Source organism: Canis lupus, chromosome 4 (assembly GCF_048164855.1).
Source record: "Canis lupus baileyi chromosome 4, mCanLup2.hap1, whole genome shotgun sequence".
Classification (NCBI taxonomy): domain Eukaryota; kingdom Metazoa; phylum Chordata; class Mammalia; order Carnivora; family Canidae; genus Canis; species Canis lupus.
The window spans coordinates 22,126,935-22,144,334 of NC_132841.1; the positions used below are offsets into that span (position 1 = coordinate 22,126,935).

At 48.7% G+C, this 17,400-nt stretch overlaps 1 protein-coding gene across 5 annotated transcripts in view; it reads left to right on the top strand.

The window, feature by feature from the left end:
• PALD1 (phosphatase domain containing paladin 1) overlaps window positions 1-17,400 on the top strand; it is a 94,631-nt gene that overhangs the window by 26,998 nt on the left and 50,233 nt on the right. The window contains exon 1 of one of the 5 annotated variants that reach the window (XM_072823447.1): window positions 11,929-12,036. The exons of the other annotated variants lie outside the window; for them this stretch is intronic. The gene's annotated coding sequence lies outside the window, so the exon portion shown is untranslated. Of the gene's footprint in view, window positions 1-11,928; window positions 12,037-17,400 lie in introns of those variants that run through there. 5 annotated transcript variants of the gene reach the window in all.

The window sequence follows — 17,400 nt, forward strand, 5'->3', positions numbered from 1 at the left end:
CTCTGCTGCTCCCCACCATTTGTGCTCTCTTGCTTTCTCTCTCAAATAAATAAAATCTTTAAAAAATTAAAATAGTGTTTTGAGATACAATTCACATGCCATACAATTCACGAATTTAAAGCACAGGATTTGGGACGCCTCGGTGGCTCAGTGGTTGAGCGTCTGCCTTCAGCTCAGGTCATGATCCTGGGGTCCTGGGATTGAGTCCCGCATCAGGCTCCCCACAGGGAGCCTGCTTCTCCCTCTGCCTGTGTCTCTGCTTCTCTCTCTGTGTCTCTCATGAATAAATACAATCTTAAAACCCACAGAATTTAGTAGCTTTTAGTATATTCAGAGTCCTGCCTCAGTCACCGCTGTCTGATTATATTTTCATGGACCCCAGAAAGATATTCTGTGTACGTTGTCACTCCACACCCCAGCCCACTGGTCTGCTTTCTGTGTCTGTAGAATTGCTTCTTCTGGACATTTTGCATGGAATCATACAGTGTATGGGTTTTTTTTGTGGCCTCCCGTTTAAAGTTTTTATTATTTTATTATTTTATTTATTTTTTGAAAGATTTTATCTATCCATTTGAGAAAGAGAGCAAGCATGATGAGGGGAGGGGTGGAGAGAGGGAGAAGCAGACTCCCCACTGAGCAGGGAACCCAACTCCACTCTGGGCTCCATCCCCGAGCCCTGGATCATGACCTGAGTCAAACAAAGGCAGATGCTTAACCCACCGAGCCACCCAAGTGCCCCTTGTGCACTCTTTTTTTAAAAGAAAAAAAAAGGGAGTCCCTTTTTGGGGACCTGAGCCAGGATCCCAAGACCCTGACTCAGTCGGTTAAGTATCTGCCTTTGGCTCAGGTCATGATCCCGGGGTCCTGGGATCAAGTCCTGCCTCGGAATCCCTGCTCAGCGGGGGAGTCTGCTTCTCCCTCTCCTGCTCCCTCTATGCTTTCTCGTTCGCACGCTCCCAAATAAAATCTTAAAAAAAAAAAAAGAAAGTAAAAAACCTCACTTGTTGATTTAAGTTTTCTTATTAGAGTAACTGAAATGTGTACAAATATAAAACTAGATGTAAATGCCTTAGAGTTATGTAGTTTCTCCATAACCATGAAATAAATGTGAAATACCAATAAGAGGAGAAAGCCAACCCATTGCAAAGGAACAATGTTAATGTTTTGGAAGGATGTAAGCTGCACCCGAATTGCCAATGGTGGGTTGATGGTAAAGAGCTGGGTCTCTTCCCCTGCTTCTGTCACCTGAGCTTGCTGTACAGAGTGACATTAATGATGTTGGCTGGTTGGATGGTTTGGAGTGAATTCTGATCACTCACGTTAGAGCCAGCCTGCCAGTGAGTAATGTTTCGGTAGTGCCCCACTTGGTATCTGGGAAGCTGGCTTGTTGGAAGATAAGAGCGGAATAGTGGTGTTATGGAACTCTGCATCTAGTGGCTCTTAAACCCGCTTCCTGTGGGAATCAGGCATTTGGCATAGACAGAGGTGGACTTTGCTCAGTTCACACAGATGCTGTCAACACGAACATGGTCCTGACTCCTGAGAGGAGGGCCTTTGAACTGGCCACATCCAGGCTTCCATGGGCTAGCTACCCGGTGGCTCAGCCTCCACCCCACCCCTCCTCTGTTTGGACCACCACCTTTGTTTGTACCATGTGCAATGATGTCATTTGGCCTTCACAGAAAAGGAACTCGATTGTAAACACGGGGACCGACTTCAGCCCCAAATTGCATGGTGGTGCTTGCTTATGAGGTCATTTAGACAACCCAGGGGATGTGCTCATTTTTTTTTTTTTTTTTTACAAATTGAAGTAAAATTCACATTAGCCCAAATTAACTGTTTTATAAACTTTTAAAAAAAATTTATTCATTTATTCATGAGAGACACAGACGGAGAGAGAGAGGGCAGAGACACAGGCAGAGGGAGAAGCAGGCCCCATGCAGGGAGCCCGACGTGGGACTCCATCCCCGGTCTCCAGGATCACGCCCTGGACTGCAGGCGGCACTAAACCTCTGAGCCGCCCGGGCTGCCCCCAAATTAACTGTTTTAAAATGCGGAGTTAAATCAGTGGCATTTTGTACATTCACAACGTTGTGCAACCAACCGTCACCTCTGTGTTAAGTCCAAAACATTTCTCACAATTTTATTTTCTTGTGGTAAGAGCACTTACCATGCGATCTACCTTCTTAATAAAAATTTAAGTGTACAGTACAGGATGACTATAGAGACAATGTTGTTCAGCAGATCTCTAGACTTACTCATATTTGCTTCACTGAAACTATGCCTGTGGATGACTAGCCCCGTTTCCCCTCCCGCTGGCCCCTGGTACCACCATTCCACTCTGCGAGTGTATGAATTTGTCTACTTTAGGTACCTCATATAAATGGAATCTGTAGCATTCGTCTGTCTGTGACTGGCTTATTTTACTTTGCATAATGTTCTCAAGGTTCATCTACCTTGTGGCACATTGCAGAATTTCCTTCTTTCTTAAGACTGAATGATACTCTGTTGTACGTACAGACCACATCTTTATCCGTTCATCCGTCAGTGAGCATCTGGGTTGCTTCCACCTCTTGGCTATTGTGAATTGTCCACAGTGAACGTGGGTATGTGAATATCTGTTTGCGATCCTGGTTTTAGTTCTTTTGGGTAAATGTCCACAGAAGTGTGATTGTTGGATCTTATGGTAAATTCTATTTAAATTTTTTGAGGGACTTCGGTACCCTTTTCCAGAGCGGCTGCATCATTTTACATCCCTGCTGACCACGTGCGAGGATTCCAGTTTCTCTTCATCCTGCTAATAAAACTTGTGGCTTTTTTTTTTTTTTTTAAATAATAGCTGTCCTGACGGACGTGAGGTAGTTTTGATATGTATTTCCTTGATTGATGATGTCAAACATCTAAAACATTGTCTTTGCCCCAAAAGGAAACCCCCTGTCTTGTAAGCAGTCACTGGAGATCACCCTGCCCTCCACCCCTCTTCCCAGCTTCTGGTAACCACTAATCTGCATTTTGCCTCTGTGGGTTCACCTGTTGGATTATATAATATGTGACTTTTTGTGTCTGGCTTCTTTCCCTTGGAATCATGTTATCAAGCAAGGTGCACATGTGCTATAGCATGTAGCCATGCTTCCTTTTTTTTTTTTTTTTTTTTTTTTATAGCTGAATAAGAAAGCCATTGTATGGAGAGACCACATTTTGTTTATCCACGTATCAGTTCAGGGACACTTGGATTGTTTCCACCTTTCGCCAGCTGTGAATGGGGCTTCTGTGAACATGGGTGTGCAAGCATTTGGATACCTCTTTTCAGTTCTCTTGGGTATATACCTCGAATGGCATTTCTGGGTCATATGGTAACTGTGTGTTTAACTTTTTGGGTTTGATATTTGCAGTCAGACAGCGGTGATGGTTGCGAACATTTTGTGAATGTATGAAATGCCACCAAATTGTACTTCAAAAGGGTGAATTTTATGGTATGTGAATTAAATCCCGATTAAAAAAAAAAAAGAGAGAGAGAGAGAGCTCACAGATCCCAGAGCACACATCGTGGAGTCTGGATTGAGTTGTGTTGCCAATGCCTGAAAACCCACAGCCCTGCATTGCCTCGTGGGTCCTGCAGACTTCCTGCGTGGTGCAGATGTGGGGCCTGAGCCCCATGGTCCTTGCTTGGGGTGGTAGGTGGGAACTACAGGAACCAAATGGGCTAGCTTCCCACCCGCCCTCCTCCTCAGCTCATTCCGTGTCTTTCTGGCGTCTAAATGACAGGTGTCCACTGTAGAACCTGCTTCTCTCAGTTTCCCCACCTTGGCCGTGGCCCAGGCTCTGTGGGCAGTGAAGCCTGAAGGCGTGCTGTGCTGGCTTCTCCACATTGGCCTTACAACCAGTTCGTCCTTCTTCACGGGTCTCCAGGGCCTGCTGCAGGATTTTGTTCTGCATCTTCTGCTCCTAGAATAATTCCTCCTGCATGGTAGGTGCTCCAGGGACATCCGTCGAATGTCTGCAGGAAGCACGTATGAGTTAGCCCATTTATAGACGAAGAAGCTGAGTCTCAGGTTGCCCTGACTAGTCTCTTGACTCCCACCCAGCCAGTTCACTGCTGTATGCTGAGCCATGATTTCAGCCTCCTTCTCCCTCTGTCTCTGTTTCCAGGGAACGCCAGGCCACAGCACGGGGGTTGAGCCTTCACAGCTCCCCTTAGCAAGTTGGCCTGATTGGTATGGTGATTATGGAGGTGACACGTGTGTCTCCTGGCATTTGTGCAGAAATGGTGGTAACAGGCTGTCCCGCTTGTTGAGTGCTCCCTCTGTGCAAACCGAGCTTAGCAAATTAGGTGAATTTATTTCTCTCTTAAATCTCACAGTAGCATCCTGAGGCCGGGAGCAGAGGCACTGTCATCGACCCCACTCCACAGACAAGGACGTGGAGAGATTTTATATGGTTGGAAAGGACAAAGATCGATGACTTCTTGAACTGGTGAAGATGGGAGGAAACCGGCCCTTTTCAGCCATGCTGGCTGCTGGGCAAAATGCTACTGCCTTTTGGAAAAATAAGACTACAGAGTCTACTGTGGTTTTATTTTTTTATTTTTATTTTTTAAAGATTTTATTTATTCATGAGAGACAGAGAGAGAGAGAGAGGCAGAGACACAGGCAGAGGGAGGAGCAAGCTCCATGCAAGGAGCCCGATGCAGGACTCGAACCCAGGACTCCAGGGTCACGCCCTGGGCCGAAGGCAGGAGCTAAACCACTGAGCCACCAGGGATCCCCCTACTGTGGTTTTAAATGCACAGGCCTTTCTATCTCAGCAGTATGAGTTTCGGTGGCCTGTGCTACAGATGTGCACTATCAGGATGGAAGGCCGTGTGCACGGGGATTTTGCAGCAGTTCGCTGGAGACCACATGCTCTTCCTTTCAGTTCCGAGTTACCCCTGCCCCAGGGCATTTGCCCATGCTGTTCTGTCTGCCTGGAGTGCTTGCCCCTGTGGCTGGAACCTTCCCTGTCTTCGGATCTCATAGCATAGATCTTCCGCGACCGTGGTCCTTTCCCTCATTTTCCATCTGAGCTTCTCAGTCCCTTGGCGTCCACGTCGTGATGCATATAACATATACACGTGTCATCATTGTATTTCTTGGTTGACTCCTTCGTCCTTCCATCCCTCTCGCCCTCTCTTTTCTCTCTCTTGTGGGAATGTCGGTTCCGTGAAGGGGCAGGACTGTGTCTGGCTGATTGACATGGTCGATGCTTAGTAGCTGTTACTTGAATGAGCAGTACCGCAGTCAGTGGCCTGCCCTGTCAGCAGACAGGGTGGGAGGTCTGTGTATGAACCGGAGGGGTGTTCGTGTTGTCTACTTAAGGGTTTGAGAAGCCTTGTTGCAGGAGGAAGTTTTTAAGAGGTGGCCTCAAGGAGGATGGGAAGGGCATAAACCTTTTCTTTATGTGTCTTCACCTGGTTTGGACAGTAAATACAAATACTCCCGTAATAAAAAATCTGGCCAACACCACCAAAAATAAACCGAGCAAGGAAAAAAAAAATGGACCCAGTCAGAGGGAGCCTTAGGATTTGAACCCTGGTCCTTCTGTCTCACAGCCCATGTTCTTATCGCCACCCAACCCTGTCCACATGCACACTCAGCAGAGCCTCACCGTGGTCCTCAGAGGAAGACAGAGTAGGAGTTATCGCTGTTGGCATTATTTATTTATTTATTTATTTATTTATTTATTATTTATTTATTTATTTATTTATTTATTTATTTATTTTGGCATTTTATTTTAAATTGAGGTCTCATTTACAGACGGTAAATTGGGCACAGTTTGAGAAGGATGCAGGTGTATTTCACCTGTGTGACCCCTACCCTGACCAAGATAGAGAACGTTTTCTGTGCCCTGGAAGGTTCCTTGGGGCCTCTTCCCAGTCCGTTACCTGAGCCCCACTCTCAAGTGTCTGTGCTTTGGAGTGCCTACCAAGGGTTAGTCTTACTTGCTCTTGAACTTTCTGTAAATGGCACCAGAGAAAATGAGCTGTTTTTTGTTAAAAAGATTTTATTTATTTATTCATCAGAGACACAGAGAGAGAGGCAGAGACACAGGCAGAGGGAGAAGCAGGCTCCATGCAGGGAGCCCAATGTGGGACTCGATCCTGGGACCCCAGGATCACACCCTGAGCCAAAGGCAGACGCTCAACCGCTGAGCCACCCAGGTGCCCCAGAATGTGAACTGTTTTTATCTGGATTTTTCTGGCTTCTTTCTGTTGGCATCAACTCTGTAAGATTCATCTGTGATGCTGTAGGCCTCGGCGGGTTGTCCCTTTCCGTTGCTCTGTAGTGTTCCGTTGTAGAGGTGTTACCACCTCACATTGGTTTTTCCCTGTAGATGGACTTTCAGTGTGTTTCCAGCTTCTAGTGATGGCGAGAAAAGCTGCTGAACACTCCTGCTCGTCTTGTGGTGGACGCACACACTTCTGTAGGATGTATGGCCATTGGGTGGTGGGATAGAGGCTCATTCTACCAAGAAGGAAGCTAAGGAGTCTTCAAAAGACCCAGAGGGGAAGTGACTTGCCCAGGGTCACACAGTGACTCACGATGGACCTCAGCCAGTCTACCCCTCCCCCCACCGGCCCTCTCACTCCTGTTCTTACCCACCTACTACTCCCTAGAGGTGGCCTGCTTCTCACCCAAGCCCTATGAGTAGGGTTGTCAGGCAGAGGTCAGGGGGCTTCTGGAGGGTCATATTTCTAGGTCTTCTTACATGGGGTGTGTCCAGTAAGCAGTTCTTGTTCACACCCCTCCTTCCCCATTGCTGGCCCTGGAGATGGTGGGCAGGCTGCAGTTTACCTTCCAGGGTGGTGGGTGCTGGGGTTCATAAGGAGCCATTGTTACTGGATGTTGGTGCCTGGGCTGGCCAGACACAGGTGGGATTGGCCTGTGAGGGCTGCTCTGGTGTCTTTGGCCTTAGGAGTGTGTGTGTGTGTGTGTGTGTGTGTGTGTGTGTGTGCCAGTGTGTGCACACACAGGCACGAGGTGTGAGAGGGGCCCTGCATCTCTCACACTTACTGTGCTCCTGGTGGGTGCAGGAGCCTGGGGCTGCCTCGCCCAGACCCCATCATGTCCTGGGAGGAGCCTGGCTGAGTGGGCTCAGGGGCTGCCTCCCCTCCCAGCCCAGCCGGGTCCAGGAGGCAATGCGTGCCCCTCTTTCCTCAGCACCCAGCACTCGGGTCTCTGATGGCACCAGCTCCCTGGGAGGTGGCACCTTCTGCTTTTTGCATGCCTGTCCTGCCTCTTGACCCTGGACTATCCAAGGACAGGGACAAATCTTAATATGGGCATCACAACCCCCCCCCTTTTTTTTGGAATGAGCCCTTTTTAAAAAATTGAGATGAAATATATGTACCATAAAATGTACCCCTTTAATCATTTTTAATTGTACAGATCAATAGCATTACGTACATTCACGCCGTTGTATAGCCATTATCGTCATGTCCAGAACTTTTTCCTCTTCTGAAGCTGAAACTTTGTGCCTTCTAAACACTAACTTCCCATTACCCTCCCTACCCCGACCCCTGGCAGCCACCCTTCTAACTTTCTATCTCTGTGCTTTGACTATGCTAAGTCCCTCATGTAGGTGGAATTATACAATGTTTGTCCTTTCGTGTCTGGCTTATTTAAACATTTAGCATAATATCTTCAAGGCTCATCTGTGTTGTAGCATGTGTCAGAATTTCATTCTTTTTTTTTTTGAGGCTATAATTGTTCTTTTGAGCTCATTTTATTTATTTAATTTTATTTAAAAAATATTTTATTGATTTATTTGAGAGACAGCACAAGCAGGTGGGAGAGTGGGCTGGGGCAGAGGGAGAGGGAGAAGCAGACTCCCTACAATGAGCAGGGAGCCCAGGGTGGGGCTTGATCCTGACTGAGATCCTGAGATCATGACCGGAGCTGAAGCCATCCAGGTACCCCTGAGTTTATTTGAAACATACCTCGGAGCTTTTAATCTGCTAAGCCACCCAGGTACCCCTGAGCTTATTTGAAACGTAGCTCGGAGCTTCAGGACTGAGCGAGGGGGTCAGCTTGATGGTAGGAGTGGGAATTGATAATATTTGTTCACATTTCCCAGGTGCCAGCCCTTTCCCCACATTGTCTCCTGTAATCCTCAGCACATCCTTATGAAGCAGGTTCCAATATTATCCTCATTTTACACATCAGGGGGTTAGGCTCCGAGAAGTTCGGTACCTTGGGCAAGGTCACACAGCAAGTCGGGGGTCAGCCAGGATCGGACACCAGGTCAGCCTGGCTGCACAACCTGTGCTCTGCATTCCCACCCCCGTTGCAGCACCCAGGCCAGGCTCGGCCTCATTTCCTTGAATCCTTCTCATCACCTCTCTGCAGCTGAGTGTGGAGCTGATTGGTGCCAGCTGGAGCTGAGCAGGGGGTGGCAGCGGCCTCCCCTCCCTGGCCGGGTCCTCAGTCCTGGGCCCCAGCATCGGTCGAGAGCCCGGCTCTGCAGCAGCCCCCCTGGCGAGGCAGGGTCTGCAGGGAAGTGGTCCCCGCTGCCCCCAGTGCAGGCTGGGCAGGGGCTGCTGGGCCTAGGGCGGCGGATGGCAGGATGTCACTCTTGGCAGGACTTTCCCTGGACAAACAGCTACCAGAAGCTTCTGGATCAAGAGGATAGATAAACAGGAAGAGGGAGAAACTTGAAAATATTTTTCTTCCCCTGCCGTGCCCTACTGTTTTCTCCCTGCCCTTCCCTTGGTTCCTGGAGGTTTGGGGTGGGAAGACTCTTCCCCCGCCAGAAACCGCCCAGAGGCCTGGAGAGCCCCAGCTTTTGGGTTTCAGGTTTTGTTTTGCTTGAAGGGCTGGGAGAAGCCTGGGTGTGAGGGCCAGGTGGGCCCGAGTTTGAATCCTGGCTCTGCTGCTGCTTTGCCATGTGACCCAGGCCAGCTCACTCCGCCTGCCCGTGGGTCAGTGTGGCCGTGACACACCGTCTGCATCCGATGGATGCGGAGGCACAGAGAAGTGAAGTGTTTCTGTCAAGATCACGCAGCCGGTGGTCATGGCGCTGAGGCTGGCGCCTTCGGTGTCGTCGGCGCCCTGCTGTGTCACGGTCTGGCATGCGATGCACACCTCGGCTCACAGTGTGTGGGTACTATGGATTTCCTTCCCTCTCCTTTACAGAGAAGCCCAGTGTAGCTGGGGATCCTGGGTGGAGGTGGGGGGCACGGTGAGGCCTGCTGAGCTGTGGGCCTCAGGGGTCCCAGAGTAATAACAAGCCCTTGCTGAGGTGGTTCCCTGGGTGTTGCCTCTTCCGTGCAGCCCTCTTAGGCTGACACACGGGCACCATCGTGCAGCTCTACTCACACCCCAGTCTGCATAGCACATCTCACCCCATAGAGCAATATCCTGACTCTCTGGCACGGTCTCCAAGGCAGTTGGGGTTCAGCCCAACCCCACCCCATCCTGTATTCTGGCCTCACAAGTACCATAATACTTGGACTTAATACTCTGTACAGAGCCAAGCATCTCTTTTTCTCTGTGCAGTTTCCTCCCTGCAGAATGCTTTTCTTGTCCGTCAAATGTTGCTCCTCTTTTAAGTTGCAGCTCAGTGGTCTCCTCTTCCAGGAAGTCTTCCCTGAGTTCCTGACCTTGAATTAACATCTCCCTTCTCCGTGCAGCTCAGTGTAGTGGGGAAGGTCCTGGAGTCCCTGTCTCGTGGACAGCCTCTCTGAGCCTCAGTTTCCTCATCCGTGGATTGGGGATACCAGGAGTGGGGGAGAGGAGAAAGCCTGGATTCTCCTGCCCTGGCTCGTGTGGAGTTGGCAAGAGCCCAGGGAAGCATGGCCCTCTCAGGGTTAACTCCTTGCCACGTGAGGGACGGAAGTGAGGGCGACACTGTGAAATGAAGTCACTTCCCTGCCTGGGGAAGTGTGCCATGTGGCTGGCCTTCTGCAGTAAATCCTGTTTCCTCCTTGGCCTCCGTGTGCCCACCCACTCCTGGCTCCCATGACCCCGAAGGTCCCCAGCAGGTGGGGCTCCCGGTGGAATGTTGGCCTGTCATTCATCCGGCGAGGTCACTTCCTGTCTGGATCCGCCACCCACCTTTCCTGCCGTGGCCCTCCACGTGGAGGTTTCATGGGGATGATGGGTGTGGATTCCAAGGGAGGCTACCCGAGGTCAAATCCAGTGTGTGGCACGCACCGTCTGGTGGGGGCACTGATGGCCGGGGAGGCTCTCTGGGCATCTCCCAGGGCTGTCACTCAGCCTCCTGGGCCCCCATTTCTTCTTCTGTGGAAACTGGGAGAACCTGTGTGTCAGATGTGCTCTGGGCCCTGACTGGGTCAGGCTGGGACATCTGTAACCTCATTTAACCCTTTTTCCACTACAGGGAAACTGAGGCTAAGGAGGTGGCCCAGGCCTCTGGTAGGGGGACAGGGCTGGGGTCTACCCAGGGCTTTCTGATTCCTATATCCGAATGATTTCCGTGGGCAAGTGTTTAGCAAAAGCCGTTGGCGGCAATTCAGGACCACCCTCAGTCGCCTGAGCTTTTCCAGTGGGGTCAGGGGCTCTTCAGGCTGTAGGGTTGACACACAAACCGGATTGCGGTTGTCAGCGGCCATACTGTGCAGTTCTTGGGCTTGTCTCTTTTTTCTTTTTTTAAAGATTTTAATTTTTTAAGATAATATTTATTTATTTGACAGAGAGAGAGAGAGAGAGAGAACACAAATAAGGGCAGTGGCAAGTAGAGGCAGAGGGAGAAGCAGACCCCCTGCTGGGCAGGGAGCCCAATGGACATGGGACTCGATCTCAGGACTCCAGAATCATGACCTGAGCTGAAGGCAGATGCTTAACTGACTGAGCCACCCAGGTGCCCCATTCCTTCTTTTTTTCTATTAATAATATATGTTCATTCATCATAGAAACATCAGAGAGGGGTTCCTGAATGCCACAGTCAGTCAAGCATCCGACTCTTGGTTTTAGCTCAGGTCATGATCTTGGGTCCTGGGATTAAGACCTGTGGTAGGCTCCATGCTCAGTGGGGGGGTCTGGTTGACACTCTCTCTCAAATAAATAAATAAATAAATAAATAAATAAATAAGTAAATCTTAAAAAAAGAAACGTCAGAGAAAATAAAGATATGCAGGAAGATTAGAAGAACCATCTGTGACTCCACTTTGCAGCGATAACCACAGCTCGCCATGGACAGTTCACCATGCACGTTTTGAGATGTATCTTTCTGGAGATTTTTCCTCTCTGTGTGTGTGTGTGTGTGTGTACACTTTGCCTTTTTTTGGTGACTAAACATACAATAGACATTTTCCTATGTAAGTAAACTGTTACTTCTTATTTTTGAAACTTCTAAGTTGGAGTTTCACATGCCCAGAAAAGGACGCCCATCGCAAGTACATGCTCTGATTACACAAAATGAGCACAGCCTTCAGAGCCTCCCCCCAAGTCAAGGAACAGAAGTGTTCCAGAACCCTGGATCCCCACACCTCATCGCCGTCCCTTCCTTCCTGCTCCAGATGGGACATCTTGTCTGACTTCCAACACCATAGATTAGTTCGGCCTGTGTTTGAGTTTTAGATGAAGGGAATCAGACAGTGTTTGTTGATGTTGGCTTCTTTCCCTCCACATTCTGTTAAGTGACGGCCATCTGACACTCTATCCATTTTAATGACTGCGTGATGACGTCTGCGATACATTGGACTTTGACCACTGTTCATGTGAAAGATGTTCTCAGTCTTTGGCTAAACTAGGCAAAGCTGTGTCGAACATTTTTGTGGCCATATCTCTGATTATTTGCATTGACTCAACGGATAGGAAACTTGGCTGGATCAAAGAGTTGCGTGCTCTTAAGGTATTTTAGAATTATTGCCGGATTAGCTGCTAGGGAGCAGTGCCAGGTTGCATCCTGCCTGGTGCTTCAGGGAGAGCCCACCCATCCTGGCACCCATGCTGACACAGGGTGTGTCCTGCTGTTGTACCTGTGACACCATGATAGGCAAGACGTGGCGTTTCGTCGTTTCCAGTTTTCAAATTACAAGTAAGGTTGAACATCTTTTTCTGACATTCATTGTCCATTTGTATTTCTGGATTGGGCTTTTGGGGTTTCTTGGGTCTGTTACAGTCTCAAGATATACTTGGTTTCTGGTTTGGAAAAAAAGCTGTATTGAATATGATAAATAATAAAAAACTGTCAAAAATATCTTTATCCAGTTTGCCATTTGCCTTTCAGCTTCGTGGTTTTTCTGTGTTGGTTAAAAGCTGGTCATTTTATTTATTTATTTTTTTTAAGATTTTTAAAAAATTTTTTATTTATTTATGATAGAGAGAGAGAGGCAGAGACACAGGCAGAGGGAGAAGCAGGCTCCATGCACCGGGAGCCCAATGTGGGATTCGATCCCGGGTCTCCAGGATCGTGCCCTGGGCCAAAGGCAGGCGCCAAACCGCTGCGCCACCCAGGGATCCCAAAAGCTGGTCATTTTAAAAAAGATTTTTATTTTTCCAGTAATCAACGTGGGGCTTGAACTCACAACCTTGAGATCAAGAGCTCCACCGACTGAGCCAGCCAGGCACCCCAAAGCTGACCATGTTTTATGTAGTCTGATCTACTGATGTTTACCTGTATGTCTTCCCTAGCATTTTGTATAGAAAGTTCTTTTCTGCCCCCAAACTGTCTTCTTTCACTTATGTGTGTGTTTTTTTTTTTTTTTTTTTTTTTTTTTTTTTTTTTTTAGTAAGTCATTATTCATCCTTCTATACTTCCTTCGGGAGCATGGTATTAGGGGAGGGATAATTTGGAGGGTGAAAGCATGTACTTGGAAGCTCTCTGCCACCTGTGTGCCCTTGGGAGGTCACCCAGACTCTCTGTGCCTCAGGGTCTGTACTTACAAAATGGGACCAGCTCATACATGATCATCAAAGGGTTACTATGGGAGTTAAATCATAGCTATTTGGAAACTTCTTAGTTTCAGGACACCTTCCTTTACACTCTTAAAATTTGAAGACTCCAAAGCATTTCTGTTTATGTGGGTTATATACATAAGTTGATATTTACCATATTAGAAATTAAAACTGAATATATTTTAAAACATATATGTATACATTTACTTAAAAAATAATAGCAAACCCATTACATGTTAACATAAACAATTTTTTTTTTCCTGAAAACTGAGCTGTTTTCCCAAATAAACTACATTGGAAAGAGTGGCATTGTTTTGCAGTTTACAAATCACTATAAAGATTAAAAAAATTTTTTTTTGAAGTAATCTCCCCACCAAGGCGGAGCTCAAACTCATGCTCCTGGATCAAGAGTTGCATGCTCTGCTAACTGAGCCAGCCTGGTGCCTCTGCAGATCACTTTAATGTCTGGTTTAATAACAGACACTTGGGTTCCTGTATTCAATTGTTGTGATATGTTGTTTTGATTGAAGTATATGAAGAAAATCTAGCTTTTTTGTTTTTTAAGATTTTTAAAAACATTTATTTATTCATGAGAGACACACACACACACAGAGGCAGAGACACAGGCAGAGGGAGAAGCAGGCTCCATGCAGGGGTCCCAATGTGGGACTCGATCCTGAGACCCCAGGATCACGTCCTGGGCCGAAGGCATGTGCTAAACTGCCGAGCCACCCAGGGATCCCCAAGAAAATCTAGCTTTACCCAGATAAGTGATTGGAAAAGGGAGGAATATTTTATTAGCCTCTGGATATTTTCTTTTGAGACTACATAAAAATTCAACATGTGATAGTTTCTTAAAGGCCATTTGAAATGTAGAATCTGTAAACATATTTTTTTTTTTTTTTTAATTATTTATGATAGTCACAGAGAGAGAGAGAGAGGCAGAGACACAGACAGAGGGAGAAGCAGGCTCCATGCACCAGGAGCCTGATGTGGGATTCGATCCCGGGTCTCTAGGATCGCGCCCTGGGCCAAAGGCAGGCGCTAAACCGCTGCGCCACCCAGGGATCCCGAATCTGTAAACATATTAATGAATTTTTCATAGTTTGTTGCATTAAAATCCATCAGACCGTCCTGCCTGGATGGATCTTTGACACAGGTGTGATTTTGTGACATTTACATATTAGTCATCGGGAAGATGCTGATTCATGGACTTACACAGGTCTTCCAAATGTGGACACATTTCATTTCAGCAATATCCAGAAATTATGTATGTTAACATCATCACCCATATCATTGCAAAGTCTTTATGTTTGGGGAAGTGGTCAGACTCACAACGGCTGATGCCAGTTTTCCAAAGTTCTGATGTTTCCCTTAAAGCTCGAACTTGATCGTTGGCAACAAATGTCGTCAATTGTTTTCCTTGAAAGGACAGGCTCACCTTGTTCATTTTTAAGAAAATGTCTGCCAGCTACCCAATTCTGAGTAACTGGTGTTTGTCTGTCTGCTGGCTGTTCTTTCTGTGAACAAAGATGCTAGTTGAGCTGACAGCTCAGCCTGGCTCACAGGTGCCTTTCCCTCAGACACCTGCCCAGGTACATGCTCGGTCATCTCACAGAGTAGTAAAAAGACATGTACTCAAGGCCTTTGCTTCAGTGAAATTAATTTTACTGATTCATTAAAGACTTTTTAAAAGCGATTTTATTTTTAAGCAATCTCTACACCCAATGTGGGTCTTGAACTCATAACTCTGAGATGGAGAGTTGTGTGTTCTATTGATTGAGCCAGCCTGGTGCCCTCATCAAAGGCCTTTTTTTTTTTTTTTAAGATTTTATTTATTTATTCACAAGAGACATACAGAGAGAGAGAGAGAGAGAGGTAGAGACACAGGCAGAGGGAGAAGTAGTCTCCATGCAGGGAGCCCGATGTGGGACTCGATCCCAGGACCCCGGGATCATGACCCAAGCCAAAGGCAGATGCTCAACCACTGAGCCACCCAGGTGCCCCTCATCAAAGACCTTCTTAAGTGATAGTGGCATCTTTTGTTACATGAGTGACGGGTAGCCTTGTTGGGGGCCAGTGCCATGCCTCTTGCTGAGTGTCCCCCACTGCTGTGGCTTTGCTCCATCAGCATGCTCATTCGTGGCGAGAAGGCAGTGATACTTGGTACTGTCCTGAGAATAGTCTGGACCTTGTGGACACTGGAAGGCACTGGGGACCTGGGCTCTGCGGAGAGTGCCGTTAGAACTGTGATCCGGTGGTAGCCTCCTCGGGCTCCAGCCCGCTACGCATACCTGGAAGTGCAACTTGGGGTGAGGGGGTGGGGCTGTAAGCCCTTTGGGGTTAGAAGTTCATCATTTGTGATTTTATTTTTTTTAAGATTTTATTTATTTATTCGTAAGACACACACACACACACAGAGGCAGAGACACAGGCAGAGGGAGAAGCAGGCTCCATGCAGGGAGCCCAACACGGAACTTGATCCCGGGACCCCAGGATCAGGCCCTGGGCTGAAGGCAGCGCTAAATTGCTGAGCCACCTGGGCTGCCCTCATTTGTGATTTTAAATCCTGGTCAAGCTACTAATGTGTTCAATCCTGTGTTCAATCCTCAGGAGTGAGTGAGGAGCCCAGGGGACTTTTTAGATGCCGCATTTTTCTTGTCCCCCTGGGAGTGTGAGTCAACGCGAGAGACCAGGGGTCTCAGCGAGGCAATTCTACAGGGGAGGGTCTGTTTCTCAAATGGGGCCCTCAGAGTTACCTTCGCCCTTTCCTGGCCGGAAGGGGCCTCCACAGCCTCTGGCCTTCACGTCCCTTCCTCATTAACCTTCTCTGCCAGATGGGACCCAGGGGTCAGTGTCTCCCCCTACCCCAGCCCCATTTTCTTATGGCACTTGAAACAGGGCTGCATTTATAGAGTGCCTTTTGTGTTCTGGGCCCCGGGCTAAAACCCACCTGTTTTGTCTAATTTGTGCTCACAGCATGGACACCCACAGAGCTCATCGGTTTTTTTGTTTAAAAATCTGTCCAATTTTGCTCATTCAAGTGGCTACTTTGTGCCAAACACTGGGATGCCATCGAAGGCCAGCCCCAGCCCCAGCCCAGTGGGCTTCAGGGAGGCTACGGCCATGGTGCGATGTGGCCTGGGGGACGTGGAGGAGGCTCCTGGTTCAGGGGATGGGAGTCAGCTAGGCTGAGGGAGCAAGTGGGGCAGGAAGATGTGCAGCAGATGAGCAGAGGCCGGTGCGTGGCTCTCCAACCTCATTTGCCACTCGCTGGAGGAAAACTGTGTTGGACCAACTGAGAGATGGCCCAGCCTTGTCCTTTACGGGTTATATTAAGATTTTTTAAAAAAGATTTATTTATTTACTCATGAGAGACACAGAGAAAGAGGCAGAGGCACAGGCAGAGGGAGAAGCAGGCTCCCCATGGAGTGCCTGATGTGGGACTCGATCCCAGGACCCTGGGTCACGACCTGAGCCAAAGGCAGGTGCTCAACCACTGAGCCACCCGGGCGCCCCTGAGCTGAAGTCTTTTGTGCTAATCTGTCTCCTGTGCTTGGTGTGCTTCATTCTGCGGAGCGGGAAGGCCCTTCCTGGTCAGGGTCTTTCCCGGCCCTGGATGGACATGCTCCGGGAAGCAGATGGCCAGGGAGTTGCAGAGGAGAGGGGTATGGAACCCCGGCTCCTCACCCTGCTGTCCACTGTCTCCATGACTGTGGGCAGTTGTTTGGTCTACTCTGGACCTCAGTTTCCTCTTCTGTAAAATGAGAGGAAGAGACTGGGGTCTCAAAGGCGCATCTGACTCTGACTCGGAGATACATGTTGGTGCACAAGGTGTAACGTGTGTGTCTATAGCGTGTGTGGGGAGGGATGGGGCCCAGGGCGGGTGGGGGCTGGTCTGAGCCCCTGCCCAGGGTGCAGACCTGAAGGTTTGACTTTCCCCTCCCCCGCCCCCAGCTGTCCCCTGCCCCACGGTGGGGACCCTGCAGCATGGTGACTTCCCTCATGTTTGTTCTGCAGCAGAGGCAGATGTTTCCGGCAGCTGGCCACTTAGCCTCCTGCCCTATTTTTAGCTCCATTGTTACCCGCCCCGGGCATCTGGCTGCCTGGGGTGCATGAGAGCCTGTGGCCCTGGAAGGAGTCCTCTTTTCTGGGACCAGCTTGTTCTGTGCCTCCTGCCAGGTCCCTGGTTTAACCTTCCCATCGTGTCTTGGGAAAGTGAGAGTCGTGTCAGGAGGAATGGGAGAGGGTGCGTGGGTGCTGATGCAGTAGAACCAGGCTGTGGAACCAGAGGCCGGCTTCTGTTGTTATGTCACCCAGTGAACTCTCAGAGGCCTCAGTGTTTCCATCTGCAGAACGGCACAGTGGCCTGGGCTTCTGGCTCTCTCAGAGGATTGTTCCGAAGCAGAAATGAGGTCATGAGCGTGAAATTTGTTTAGGGAAATGACATTTGTGGATTCTGCTCTGTGGGGGCTCTGGAGGAGCGCTGGATCCCGGGTGGGGA